Source organism: Antedon bifida, chromosome 4 (assembly GCF_963402885.1).
Source record: "Antedon bifida chromosome 4, ecAntBifi1.1, whole genome shotgun sequence".
Taxonomy (NCBI): domain Eukaryota; kingdom Metazoa; phylum Echinodermata; class Crinoidea; order Comatulida; family Antedonidae; genus Antedon; species Antedon bifida.
The window spans coordinates 27,828,860-27,844,400 of record NC_136229.1 but is presented as its reverse complement, the minus strand read 5'-3'; the positions used below and the strand labels follow the sequence as shown (position 1 = coordinate 27,844,400).

Sequence of the window (15,541 nt, the reverse complement as noted above, 5' to 3'; positions counted from 1 at the left end):
ATTGTTACTCTCTTGTTTAATCCAAGGCATTGGATCACACTTGATGTATAGTGCATTATTGCAATGTAATATGTATAATTATACAGTACACTATATAAATATTTAAAAATTAATTGATTGAAGGTTATGCAACCTTCGCCATAGATCGGTTACACTGCCTATTTAGGCCAGGGAAGAGTGAAATTTCACTCGTCCCTGGATAGGCCTATTCAATATTTGTTATCCATCCGTAATACCATGGAGAAATAAGTTAAGTTCCTAACTTATTTCTCCATGGTAATACTAATAGTCGGTTTATTATTTACGTCATTAACATCAACCAAGTAATTGACCAATCACGTTGCGTCCTATTAGAAGCAACATAAGGATGAACACGCAATGAAAGTAATATTTTACCAATTACAAGCAATGGATTATCGCCGGAATATCGTTTTGTCAACTTGCTTGTGTTGCAACTCGCCTTTGCGTTGCATGGAAGCAAAACCTTATCATTTTTAATGTAGAGTAATGGCTATATAACAAACCATAAATTATATATTTTCGATATAATGTTCATTTCTTACGATTTAACGTTCTCGTTTGATGCACTTTTCAATTCAAATTGGATTTTAATTAAATATGGAAATCCGGGTTCATTACACTACAACAAACACGATTCTAGATTTTCTTCTTCTGATCGAAGAATATGATACTGTCTCTCTCATAAATTTCTATTAAAAAATGTTGAATGTGACACATCGCCACTGAAAGTTTATGTGCACTGAATGCATATATTCTATATGAATCATTGAAGTTTTACCCTTTTACATTATGGGTAGCCCTACAACTGTCCACTTTTCACTTTAAAATGACCTGCTTCACAATCAAAAGTGAGCAAACAAGTAAAATTATTTCGTTCAACCGTGTTTTTATTCGGTTCAATTAATCGGTTAACAACAATAAGTTGTATTGGGAAACGGAAGTCAAATTATAATTAGATTTGATAAAAAAAACAACAATGTAATGTGTTTACACATTGTAATTTATAGCATGGAGCTAATTTATAGGAAGAGGAAGAAAATCAATAATTTTGCGCCAACTTTGAATTACATTTTATGAATGAAAAATAAAATCGATAGCCTGTTTTAGAAAACAAAACAAAAAAGGCCTAATAGTTGAACTGCATGACATGAAAAAAGCTCATTGCATATTACGCAACTATTGAGTCAAAAAGTCATTTGATGCAGGCTCATAAACATTATTAGCATGCGTAGATTAACTGTTGCATTTGTGTGGCGCGTCATGAGGACGAAATGTCTCTCATTACTTTCTAAACCACTTAAAATGGGGTTATTTAAAGTATATTTTATAGCCCCGTGAAGGGTCTCATTGAAATGTCTACAGAGAAGAAAGAAATTAATATATGTTTTACCACGAGATATAACAAACTACTGTATCTGTTTGCGTAAGCTTTGTCAATAATGGCGGCTCGATAGTATCTATACACACTTAATGCTTTTTCAGCTGGACGTTGATTGTTTTCGCAGTTTCTAAGTACAGCGATTAAATTTTAACGGACTTTTATTACACCAAATTAAAATACAATTTGTATTCGTTCATTCAAGTGACATAAATATATATTTACATACATTTCTAAAATAAAGCCTTAAGTGCAAGTGTACAAATAGCAGACAAGCGATGCTGGATAATTCGAAGTGTCGCGCGCATGCGTCGTGCTTACGAAAGCTTTAAAGCTCTAAATAGGGAACTTATGCATAGTCTACGGGACTGTTCTTACTGAGCAAGAGAATACGGATTTAATACCATTTTTTTTTTAAAGAACGGTATTTTCTTACCAGGAGAATCGGTTCCTAAAATAATGTTTTGAATTTGAGTGTTTAAAGTTTACCGTTTTAGTACCCATCTCTCTTAAAAGAAACTTATCAAACTTTTAATGAGGTGCATTTCCATCGTTAACTTCCATGCAGACAAGAGGGCATTTCGAGGTGTGACATATATAACGTATGCCTCCAAGTTAGGCTCATTCCGCTTTTCGAGTGTACGATATATAATATACATATACGTATGGCTGTTTAACTCATTATGCATATGATATATGCACCCATTCAAATCCATGGGCTTAGTGATGATGTTATGATTTAGTGGCGAATAGGAAATTAAATTATCGTAACCTGGAATTTTTATACGATGCATGCAATTTATGCTTGCTCTTGACTAACGACTAATAACAAAAGTAAGCCCAAATGCAAAAAAAGGTAACTCTAGTAGCCTAAGCATTTTAACAATTCCATGAAAAGCCAAGTGATTTAAATGGTTAGGTCACCTGCATATCAATCAGAATGTTCCGAGTTTGAATCTCGGTTGGGAACTTCGGGCGCTTTTTCGTCTCATTTCTGATTTCTGTCTACACTATCAAACTAGTTTGACAAAAAAGGTGTGATGTGCACAAATATGTTAGTGATATGTCTAAATATAATAGTGATATGATTATCATGTCCATATATGGGCACATCACATTTTTTTGGTCACATAGGGTTTGATAGTGTAGATAGAGCTTTACAGATGTCCCCATCTCTATCGTTTCAATTCGATCTCTGTTGCGCATGCGTACAATTGAGAATGAGTGATGTTCAACCATGGAGGTATAATTTTATACCTCCATGGTTCAACCGTACCAGGCCCGAGTGTGTGACAACAATACCTCAGGTTTGTATATTGTTTGTATGGAAATAAATAAACCAATTTAAGGCTAAACACAATGTACACATAAAAACAATGTACACATACATCAAATTTATGTTATGGACACAACCTGTGTGCGATTGTCATTTTAGCTATAAAATTTAATTCATGTAACATATTAAATTGACGTGTCAACATTTACTTGTACAGTATCAGGCGATGATCATGCAACACAGATGTGTTTCTTGTACATTTTCCCGCCGTATAATTACGCAATCGAAAGTTAATATGATAGTTAATAATTTATTTTGTAAAATATAATTTAAATCGTTTATATGTTATATTTAACGACATGTTTAATATGGCACGCAGTGCATCAGTGATACACTGTAACATTTTACTTTTTTCTTATTTTTACCTGTTGTGAAGATGTAAACTAAATTGGTGTTAGGTCAACCTCGGGGTCAACCTGCTCAGCTACAGTGATATAGTTCACTTCACTTCACCTGTATGTAAATACTGAAAAGGACCGAATAAATAATGAAACAAAATATATTTCAAAGAGAAGAATGAAATTCCAAACATATCAATAACATTTTTACTTTTCACTTTATTTATTACTGCTAATCTGTTTTCATCACTTCCATTTTTGTCTTTGTACATATTAAAAACTGAGCGAAATACTTAGCAAAATGCTGTGGCCGATAGAGGACGTACTATTTAATATTTCGGTCTATATTATGAAGAAACTCGAGATTTGAACTTCCAACATAGATTTTTATGAAAACCAATATGCACAGTCATACAGCTATTAAACAGGACGATAAACAAAGTAAACTTAACAAAGCAAGTAATAAACTATGCACGTATGTTTATTTTTAATATAACTCAGTATTCTTATTACATTCTCAAGTTTTGTTCAAACATTATAGTTTCTCACACAGGTCTTCAGCAGCTAAATACTGCACATTTGCTACGTAAAAACCCTTGGTGAAAAATTGGCAATAAATGAATAGATAATTGCAAAATTACGAAGTAAAACAGCCATACAAATTTGCTTTTTATATGTGTTTTTTTTTTGTAATATATTATATTATATGTCAAAGCTTTTATGTATGTATATATATGTAAATATGCACATTCTTTATTGTATGTGAAATTTAAAATGATAAAATTTAGCATAGAGAAGAGATTTAAAAAATGTATGTAAACAGATGATGAAAACAAACATTGTTAATATAATAATATGTATAGTGTATTGAAATGAAAATGTGTTTAGAAAAATATATGTAAGGAGATAGGAACATGTATGGAAATAAAATAAGATAAAAAAATAAACATGTGTAAACGTAATTCAGCATTTCATTAATTTGTGTATATACTGACCTCGACACATGACTACTTATTATAATATATATTAAATGTCTACCCTTTTACGTTATTGCCTGCTTTTTACACGTCTCCTTTTAAGTATAATTTCTATTCTTAAAGATGTATTGTCCCCCAAAAACATGAAAAGACTCTAATGAGAATATATTTTATTCTATTTATTTTCCTTTTTTAGGTTTTCAGTTTTTTTCCTCTTTTGTGGTGTAAACTACCACTTGTATTTGTTCTTTCATATAATTATCACAGATACATATTTTTACATGTATATATTTGTTTCATTTGGAGGTTCAGACCTAAAGCCAAATTGGCTTATTGCAATCTCCACACACATTTGTTATCATTTATATTATTATGTATGTATTGTGTTATATTTTGTGTGAAATAAATCTGAAACAGGACAGAAACAGATACATATTAATAGATGTTCGTTAATATTTCACTTTCACATTTCCCTCTTTTTTTCATTATTTTCTTGAATTTTTATTCTCACTTTTATTCACGATCTGAAATGTTATATTTTCGTTTTTTTATTTTGATGTATTGTATTTTTTGTTGGCACTTTCAACACAAGCTCTGCTTCTTGAAATGTGCCTCCTTCTTATTTATATAGAAATTTTATTTATGTTTTTTTTATAAATGAAGAAAATAAATGTTGTTTTGATTAATTGATTGATTTACTCATAATGTAGTAAATAAAACGTAAAAACGTTTGTTATTTTTATTTACTTTAAATTTTATTATGGCCCATATACCGATTTTGTTTCCCGAAAGTTGGAAGTAAACAGAAAGATGATCATTATTATCGTCTCTCATAAGCCTTTTTTAAAAAATTGACGATCATATCAAAATGTGTCTTGTTCAAAATCTATTTAGTGTTCATATTATACTTCAGGTCGTGTGTAAAACGGAAATTGCATTTTCATAACTTGTAGGCCTAATGGTTGACAATGTCAATTAGTCATACATTCATCTGAATGATGTATATGAAACAAGGACTTTTTAAAGTACCCTTTAGTTGGTTCTATCATTAATCAAGGCTTTTCTCTTATAGTGCCCACCTTGACCAGAGCCAGTACGTATGAGGCATAGGCCTACACTAGATGTAGGGGATGCCATACGACTAAGAGTCAGCAGTGCTGATTTCGAATGCCTGAAGTCTCCATTTGTTTATATTACAGCACCCGTTATCATCAGATGGTATCTCTTCCAAGCTATAACCAACCGAGGACAATGCTGCTTAACTTTGGTGGTCCCATCTGGCATTCATCTACTAGGGCTTCTCTTGTCCAGTACCTACCTTGACCAGAGGATCAGAGCGAATACGTAGAGGAACATAGCAAATGCCGGAGTGCTATAATAGTTAGCAATGTTGATTTAAAGTGCCTGATCCGACCCAGTTCCATTTGTAATACAGCACCCGATATTAACAGATTGTTTTTCTTCAAATCTTTAACCGAACACAATGTTGCTTAACTTCCGTGGTTAGACAGAACATAATACAATACAATAATATACACAATGTCTTTTTTATTCAAAAAATGAAAATTACAATATTACTCATTGCAGAAAAATTGCCTGATGTTTTAGATTATAGTCTCTCCTCCAGTGTATTGTAGTGAACAATATTTAAAAATGGAAGGCGATGTTAAGTGTGCCGTAGGCCGGCAGGTGTATCAGAACCCGAATCAATATTAAAAAATTTCTGAATTTCGAACAATGCCAATTTGAAAGCACATTCGGTATGTCACTAGACAATAAACAACATGCAGTATTACGTTCTTCCCCTCACAGTCTAGGTTGTCGACTGCGTTTCGGCTTAATATAAAAAGATAAATAGTTTGGCACATATGGCGTTTCGTACGTATAATCATTTTGTACAATTCGTGAAAAAGAGATTAAAGTCGTGTGTTACTACGATGAAATGAAATAAGTGAGATGCTAATTAGTAGTAGTTTACAAAATTTAAACTCTGACTGGAATAAAACACATTAAACAGATATTGGAGTAATGTTTATAAATATAATAAATAAATAAAATATGATACAACCTTATTGAAAAAGAGATTAAAGTCGGGTGTTGCTCGGATGAAATGAAAAAGTTGAGATGCAATTTAGTAGTAGTTTACACATTTTAAAATCCGACTGGAATACAACACATTAAACAGATATTGGAGTAATGTTTAAATATAATAAATAAAATATGATAAAAAGATGTATTTTCTCCCAAAAACATGAACAATGAAGATTATTAAAATAAGTTTTCGAAAAGGCCAATTTTTAGTTTTAATAAAGTTAATCACTCCGTAGGAGAAAACAATGTTTCCACTTATAAAATGACAAATTAAACGGAACATTCAACCAAAAACCCATTGGCTGGCAGCCAATTTAACTTTTTGGCTTTTATATTTTTTCGATTCAACAATTCGTTATCCATCTAATTTGGTCAAAGTGAATAACTATTATAATGGCATATTATTAAAAAAAATATATAGAAAAAAAATGTTTTGAAAAATGTATTCAAAATATTGATATTTGGTTAAATTACTTTTCCGGATGTATGAAGTAACATGATTTTATGAAAATCATTTTACCTCTTTCAGAATCTTTCTTTTTAACAGTTCTAAACCTTGATTGTTTTTCTCTTCATTTTCAACGTAAAATACAGGTAATCCATCTTTATTTTTGATGACCATGTTATCAAATCTAAGATCCATAGAAGATACCAATATTGCAAACTTCTCTAAGTCTCTTTTGAAGAACGATCCACTGTTAGTACCAATGCAGAATACGGGAATGTTTCTCCTTCGGGATTTCAGCAAGATTTTGTTTAACCAGTTATTGATACTTTCTAATTGACGTGCTGGGTCTTGTATAGCATCGGCAGTATTGAAACACAGCAAACACACGGCATTGTTGGGCAATGAAACAACTGGAAAACCTTCATCAAATTCCCATAAGCCGAATTTACATCCAAGAAACTCAGCAGCACACATAGTAGGGTAATTGAATCTTGCGTACATTCTAGCTTCGTCTTTAGTACCGATATAGTATAATACGTGGATAATAAAAAGAACTCCGACAAAACAGTAAACAAATAGATGCATGACGTCCAACAGAATGTCAACCTTGCTGGCAAATATGAAAACATATCCATAATATATGTAGAATATAGAAATGATTGTCAAATTTGGAGTTTTACGTTTTGTGTGTCCATCAACCATTTGATCTACGAGACTGAATTTGACACCATATGCGTACGATCTTGTTGATACTAGATTGGTGATTGAGATGACCGTGATTGAGAATGCCGCCGTGATAGCACTAAACGTTGTATTTGAAAGACATATAAAAAGTACCAGCAGCACTGTAACTGTAACCGATACTACTTTTACTTGACTCAACTTCGAAAACGTCTCTCTTTTCGTCAATTCTTCTAAAAGTGCAAATAAAATACAAAGCAATGTATATATACATTTTGTATCTTCGTATTCGTGAGAGGGAATAAGTGGAAAAACTATCAAGCAAAGTCCAATTGTGTATCCACAAGAACCTCCATACCGACGTTCTATTCCAAGAAAGATCAACAATAATGCAACTACAAGTATAAAACAAAGTAAAAAGCAAATAGAGTCTAATAACGGTTGTTGAGTATTCAAACACCTGAAAGTATGTAGACTTAAAACACATCCAATCGGGTTCACGGTATCAATCAGATATCGGTTACGATATTGCTCATACAAGACAGTCAATAACACCAACGTTGACAATACTTCCAATTTTGACTGTAATCCTACGGTTAAGATGATTAAAGGTACGTAAAAATACTCTCTTATGCTTCGAATACATCGCCGATTATCATCATCTGTAGGCCTGCTTAGTATCGGAGAACTAGTTTTCTGTTTGACACGAATATTTAAGATGTTATAATTGTCATCATGTTGTACTATCTGACAGACAGGAATATATTCCCCAGATGTATCAACATTCGTACTGAGGATGGTTACATCTTTATCAGAATCTGGATCTGTTAATTCTGAAAGAGTTTTCAGCGTTTCATATTTGCCAGATCTACTGTCTCCAAATAAAATCAGCTTCTGCCTTTTAGTTATGTTGTTTTCAGAAAGAACTTCATCACAAGTTTCAAACAAATTACCATCTTGTTCGGTAGTTTTAATTATGAAACGTTGAGCTGCTGTATTTGATGACATATCAATTATTTTGTTGAACAGGTCGGCTATCAATGATATAATAACCGGTGTATTGTGCATTTTTAAACGTCGAGGTAATGCATCACTAAACATATTGTTCTCATATCGCCAATTCAGTTTCAGCATAGAGATATTATAGGTTGTCTCTATGGTTTCAGTTTTATTTCACACAACATATTAGAACACTATATACATTTTGTACATAAATATACCGAAATAAGTAGAAAAACAATACAAGAAATGCACTTTAAATAAGTTCTTCTAAATGCAGAAAAAAAACAAAAGCAAAACTAAAACCGAAGGCTATAAAAACAAATAGTAGTAGTAATAGAAAACAACAGACGAACACTGGTAAACCATGCTTGCGAACACTCGGCACCAGAAAGGGACTTAGGTGGTAAAACATCAACTACGAAAAATTAGAAACTTTCGACAATCTCACTAAATATGGAAAAATGGTCTTTTACATGTTCTATCTCTAGTTTGTGATAACCACGATCTTCTTTAAATTCAAATTACGAGGTCAATCGGGTGTGTGTGTTTATTTCTATATTTGTTAGTTAGCATGATTACTTAAAACACCTACGGGAACATGCAATTTTCATATGCCCAGGTCAAATATCAAGCTGACCAGCAATAGACATTTCACCATAGGGTTTTCATTGTATAGCTATACTTGTAATAATAATAATAATATCCTGGATTTACATAGCGCCTAATGTTGTGAAACCTCTAAGAGCTGAACATAATATTACTTCCTGATCAATCACCTATGGAAACATACTCCCATAATGCAGCTAGTAATCAGCGCAAAGTTGTGTCTTGATCTAACCGGGTTCCGGCCCAATTATACACCTGGGTGGAGAGAGGCAAACGTAAGTAAAGTATCTTGCCTAAGGATACAAGCAATGCGGCGAGAGTTGGATTCGAACCTCGATCTCACGATCAGTAGTCGAACGTCCAACACACTGCGCCACACGCCCTTACCACGATGTAACTAACTAGTAATATGAAAAGAGAAAACTATACATATTGGCTTTTCACATCGTACTGCGATAGCGGTTCCGTGAAGAAAAAACATGAAGAAGCGGAATTTGTATATACATTTCTGTAATTGTGTAATTATAGCTTTTAGATGTGAGCAAATGCGCATGAAAAAGTATCTTGTCTTATACGATACGATAATATCTATTAATAGATTGGTTAAACAATTATTGTGCTATTAAACTGTGACCTTATTACTGCAGTTTCTATTTATTTTTGCAGTCAAGACATGAACACATACGCGTTTATTGATATGTGGCATTGACGGAGGTTTGCGCTCTCTGAGTGCCCTTCTAGTTATTAATGTGGTTAAAAATTGCTATATTTTCTACTATTTACTATTTTTGAAAGCATAGTTCCTTCTTTAAATTCAAATTATTCTTTTAAAAAAAATCAATATGTTTATTGAATAAGCCCAAATACCTTTAAAATGATATTTACATATATTATGATTTATTTCATCATTATCACATGCTATTTTTTATTTGTCCGTATTTTTAATTAATAATATTAATATAATAATATAATTTATTTATAGATTCTTCCAGCGGAAGTTTAATGATGACTGTTCTGGCCAAATCATTTGAACTTTATGCACATTAAATGCTTCCTTTAAGCTATTCTCATCAATTCATTAACCGATTAACTGAAGCAACACAATATCTCCCATGAGTTCAATATAAGACATAAATAAATAAATAGTAAAGTTACAAAAATTAAATAAAAATATTGCCTCATATAAATAAATACTAAGTATTGTAGGCTAGAAGTAACAATAACACTTAAATATTATAAACAGATGAGTAATATAATAATAGCCTATAATTAAGATGTAGCCTAAGTGGCTCAACCGGCATAACAAACATAAATACAATATAAATCCATTATTAAAGGTATTGAATTTAAAACTCTGTACCAGAACATGTAGCCCTATATTTCCAGTCATTGAAATACTCTAAATTTCAATAACTAAACATGGAGTCCACGTTGTTGGCATACAGCGCTTTGTATGAACGTTTTCTGTCAATGTATGCATGTCTTAACACTGTACTTGCATTGTTTGACTATGGACATAAAACCTTCCTTTTTATATTAAATACCCTAAGTCCAAAGGTTGAAAATGAAAAATAATTAAGAACAGAAGGATTGACAGACAGTCAAACTAGAATACAGTTGAGTAGGCCTAAATGAATTCAACTTTTCTTGTGGAATGAAAAGACCCCATACTGTATGTACACAAATTCAACAAAGTCGAAAATTAAACTTTATGTCAATAATAAAGAAAGAATTGAAGGATGGACAGACCGACAGTCGAAAAAAGTCGACAGGAAAAATATATTCTTATTAGGAACATATGGAAGTTACCAAACTGGACCTTACAATGACTAAAAATGATGAATTTTACAATAAAAAAAAACATGATATAAATAATAATATATCAAAATTACAACTAAATTACAAATTAATCCCGGATCTTTTATTTGTTATCCTAATTTTTAAAATATTTTATGTTTAAAATTATTTTTTTAAACATCAGTACGATAACTGAGTAATCGAAACTGTTTATATTAATTATAATGCTAAATAACAAAGTTCATCAAAATGAGAAAAATATGGAAATCAACACACTATAGGAAAGCAACCAAAATTAGGCCATTTAAAACAATTGTCAGACCATATTCACTTTACGTTTTGGGTGCTACCGCGCCAGAGGCTCGCTTGAAAAAATGTTCAAACATTGTGTTTTTTTGTAAATTTTAACGAAAACAATCGACTTGACAAAGTCCTCCTATCTTCAAGAGATTGAGAGCATTTAGATAATTACAATAGGCCTATTCATCAAGATAATGTCGCACACGCTCTTTTGGATTCGTTCTAATCTCAGTATGTTGTCACGTGTTAGAAGACCAGCGTTCCATACGGGACATGAATAAGATATGACTTGTAGATGGTAGTACAGTAATAACGAATAGGATAGATGGCAGATGAGCATTCCTTTTTTGGAAAAAAAAATTAAAGTGCACCACCAAGCCTATATTATTGTTGTTTGTTTAATATTTACCGTGATTTTAATATCTCAAGAAGCATTAACGAACATTCAATGCTTTATTGTTTAATCTCCAAGGACAGTTAAACAAGTCAGTTGATGATATTCGACATAACTTCAACCGCAATAGTTATTTTTCGAATAACTTGTCAAGTCTGATCATTATGAGTTATGAATGAGTTAAGTGTGTTGTACCATAGAAATGTTATTTGTTTTTTTAATTTCACATTGTGACCTGCTTTTTTCCGTTGGTGTTTTGTTTGTTTTGTATATATAGCCAAGGATTAAAGTTGTTTTCCATCCAATATTTTTTGTTTATGTGAAGATTTTTATCTTAATATATGTAGAGCGCCAATGTACTTAAATACTGGTTCACATTGGAGTATGTTGTGAGCCACAATTCAGTACACATTGTCTCGCACCACCATTTACATTTTTTTCTCTTGTGGGGTAAATAACAACTGTAATTAACTTCTAATAAGGGCTGTAATACGATTATATAAACATTAACAAGTATCTGACATTTAAAGACCATCCTACAGGGTACCGTAACAGGAGGGAGAAGGAGGGGTAGACAGAGAAAGAGGTGGGAAGACAACATCAAGGAATGGACAGATTTGACCTTTGGTGACTCACGACGAGCTACATTTACGTATTAAAAGGAAGAAAGAAGAGAATCGATATATATAAAATATGTTGAGATATAACAAGATGAATAAAAGTAATCATATAACATTTCATTATAAGATGCTTTCAAATAATCGCTTACATTTTAGCCACTAGAGGTTTTAATGAGAAAATTAGGTAAACCATGGTAACGAGATATTAAAACAGCGATTAAGTAGTGGTCTCAATCATTTCTTTAATGATATTGTATTTCAGAGATGAAACTAAATAAAAAACAATATTGATGTGAACAAAAATAATGTTTCAAAACCATTAAATATCGTAAAACCTCGAAAAGAAGTCCATTTCGAAAAGAATTCACCCTCTTTAGTTTGCAAAGGTAATCTCGAAAAGAAGTTCATCCAATAAGTTTTTTCCAAGAGAAGTATGGGTTATTAAATGACCAATTATACCAATCTAGAAAATGTAGGCCTATTTAATGCTTTGGAAAAGAAGGAATCCTATATTTTTTGGTAAAATTAATTAATTTCAAATCAAAGAAATTGAAAATGCCTCCCCCCACCCCAAAAAACACCAGAAACTTCGAAAACAGAATATAATATAATAAAGTTTTAGTGAAGTCTCTGTTTTTGGATACCCCTCGGGTCCCGGGTCTTTGTTTTCGAGTCTCTGTTTTCGTAACACGCATGGAATGAGGGCAATGCATTTTCTTGTTCCAATCATGGACTCAATAATTATAGTCCATGCTTCAATTCAAACATGATGTGGAACATTGAGTATGAATACGGTATGTGCACATTATGACTACATTTCACAATGTTCTCGTATGTTACTACAGAACACATATGACTCTGGAATGATTTTAATAATGTTGTAAACTCGTGTATCTTATCTCAATTCAAAATGTATGACGTCAGACAACAACAATACTCATCCATTAATGTTTCTTCAATAGAGGGCGCACCACCTAAACAAATCAAAACTTCTAAAACATGTATTAATATTAAATTATAGTATTTGTCCAGTATAAGTATTGTCACTTTATTTAAAAACAGGTTCGTAATTATTAATGGTAATTTTGCCAAAGCCACTGTGCATTTAACGATTTCTGCCTTAACGCGTTAGGAAAAAAAAGAACGCCGTGACGATAAACTGTCCATTAAGCTACCAGAAAAATATAAAGTTCACACAGAGTTTGTGTTGTGTAATTTAATGACTCTAAGTGTTGGTCACCTCTCACTTTATTTTATTTATTTTTGAACAATTGAGTTTGTTTGCATTTTACTCTCTAAACTTAACCTTTCAACCATTTTTATAATCTAAGAAGACGTCGTTGTTAATAAGTTGAACAAGTTCATCACCTAGCCTATACATCAAACTTAGCTTGTTATTTTCTTTAACACACAACGGAAATAAAGAATGAGGAAAACATAAAGTTTTTTAAACATCGAATTTGATATCATCATGAACAATACTTCATTTTACAATTTATACTAGTATGATAATGCAATGCTGGCGGACGGTGCTTGTAACATTGTTTTTTTTAAATATATATATCGTTTAACTATCTATGCCGATTTTCAGTAACTATCTCAACTATATGGCATAATTAATGCCCAGTATCACAGGAAAATTCCGTAATACAGTGTCACATGTATCACATGTGATGCCAGTATATTATGTATTTTAGGTTAGGCTATATGGCCGATGATACAGGCATCATATGTGCCATATGTGGCGGTATACTACAGAATGTGCCTATAATACTGGACAGATTATAACATTACAGGCCTACATATAACTATCTCAATTTTCCGGGCGTGGTAATCTAAAAATAGGCCATATTTTTATTTTAGTAACCGGGTAAAAAGTATATCGTGGCAGGCCAGCTCTTTCGTGTTCGATCCTTTACAATGACGTTACAAGTTGGATAAATTTACAATGTTTAATTTTTTTGCTGATGTACTTAATCTTTTCTTTTGGAAATTTAATACGATAGCAATTAAGACATTCCGTAATGCTATCTATGTTGTTCATGTTATTTCTGTTTACTAGATGGAAATAGATATGCTGGCTTAAGGGCCTTTCACACCTGTTCCGGCACGGTTCCGGTCCGGCGAATCGAACATCAATGTTTCGTTTTCACGACGCTCCACGCGGCTATGCGCCAATCGATATGCGCGTAGCCGCGTAAAAACGAAACATTGACGTTCGATTGGATTTGCCGGCGCCGGACCGGAAGCGTGCCGGAACAGGTGTGAAAGACCCTTTACGTATGAGTATTATTCGGATGATAGCTGTACCACCTGGTATTCAATTCAGTTATTTCCAACTCATGAAAATCAAGAAAAAAAATTAAATTTTCACCACATTAGTGTACTTTACTGTATAATAATTACCTTTTATTATAATTAACAACTAGGCATAGATCATGGAGGTATAAATACCTCCATGCATAGATCACAATATTTTTATAATAAGACAAATTTATATTTACAGTAAAAATGATATCAACAATGAAGGAAAATTGTTTGATCCAAAAGTTAAAGCTTGACTTAATCAAATGCTAAGATAACATTACTCAACTAAAAATGGAAACAAAAAAATGATTTTATCCAAATCCATCTTTCCAATTACAACAAAGTATATAGGTGAAAGACAATGGCATGGAAACACACGCGTTTCCGGTACACAAGCTAATCGGAATACGCATTTCCGGTTACGCACGACTTTAGAAATACGCGTGACTTGCATATTACGCGATACGCGTTCAGATAATACGCGCATGATACTATTAGTATTAACTGTACACATAATTAAGTATGTAGTATCCGAGGGTTAAGAATGTTATGACAAACTTTATACTGTTTTCACAGCACGTTTTCATTAGTAAAAGCGTGACAGGATGGCCTGGCTTACCTTGCTGTCATATCAGACATTACCCATCAGGTAAATTAAATTAATTTCCCGCGTATATCGATAATAATTTGTCACGCAAAAGATTCATTGGTTACGTTAACTTATCTTGTCTTTAGAGTATTATCCCAGCGGTCATTTATATACTGTGTCAGATACTGGGATTAAATTCAATTAATACCTTAGATTTTTAGGAAGGTATTGGTAATTATCTCGCTAGCCGAGTACTGAACCATTAATTCTTATCACTGGGTCCGATGACTTAATGAAATAGTTAATCTAGACATGAAACATATATGGCATTTATCTGATGCGTAGATGAAAGGAAAAATCAAGTGAAAACCTAACTTAACGTTCAATATTAATTTTTAAAAGCTGATAAAAAAAAGAAATACAATACAAAAATATTTATAGGCCTAATAAATAATAAAATGATGCATTTTCAAACATTTTTGTAGGCCTATAATTACAAGTATGATACATAATAACTGTAAATTTCCGATTTCAGACCACAGATATGAGAGTCAACTTGTTCACATTCATTCACACTGACGGATTTTCACTTAAAATTACATTTATGCAAGTCATTTGGTCAAATTGTGTTGATTAAAATGTGCGTCCTTGGTTAC

General features: G+C 32.2%; 1 protein-coding gene across 4 annotated transcripts in view; it reads right to left on the bottom strand.

The window, feature by feature from the left end:
- The window catches only part of LOC144839889 (large ribosomal subunit protein eL43), a 177,528-nt gene that overhangs the window by 69,259 nt on the left and 92,728 nt on the right, over nt 1–15,541 (bottom strand). The gene's annotated exons all lie outside the window — the stretch shown is intronic.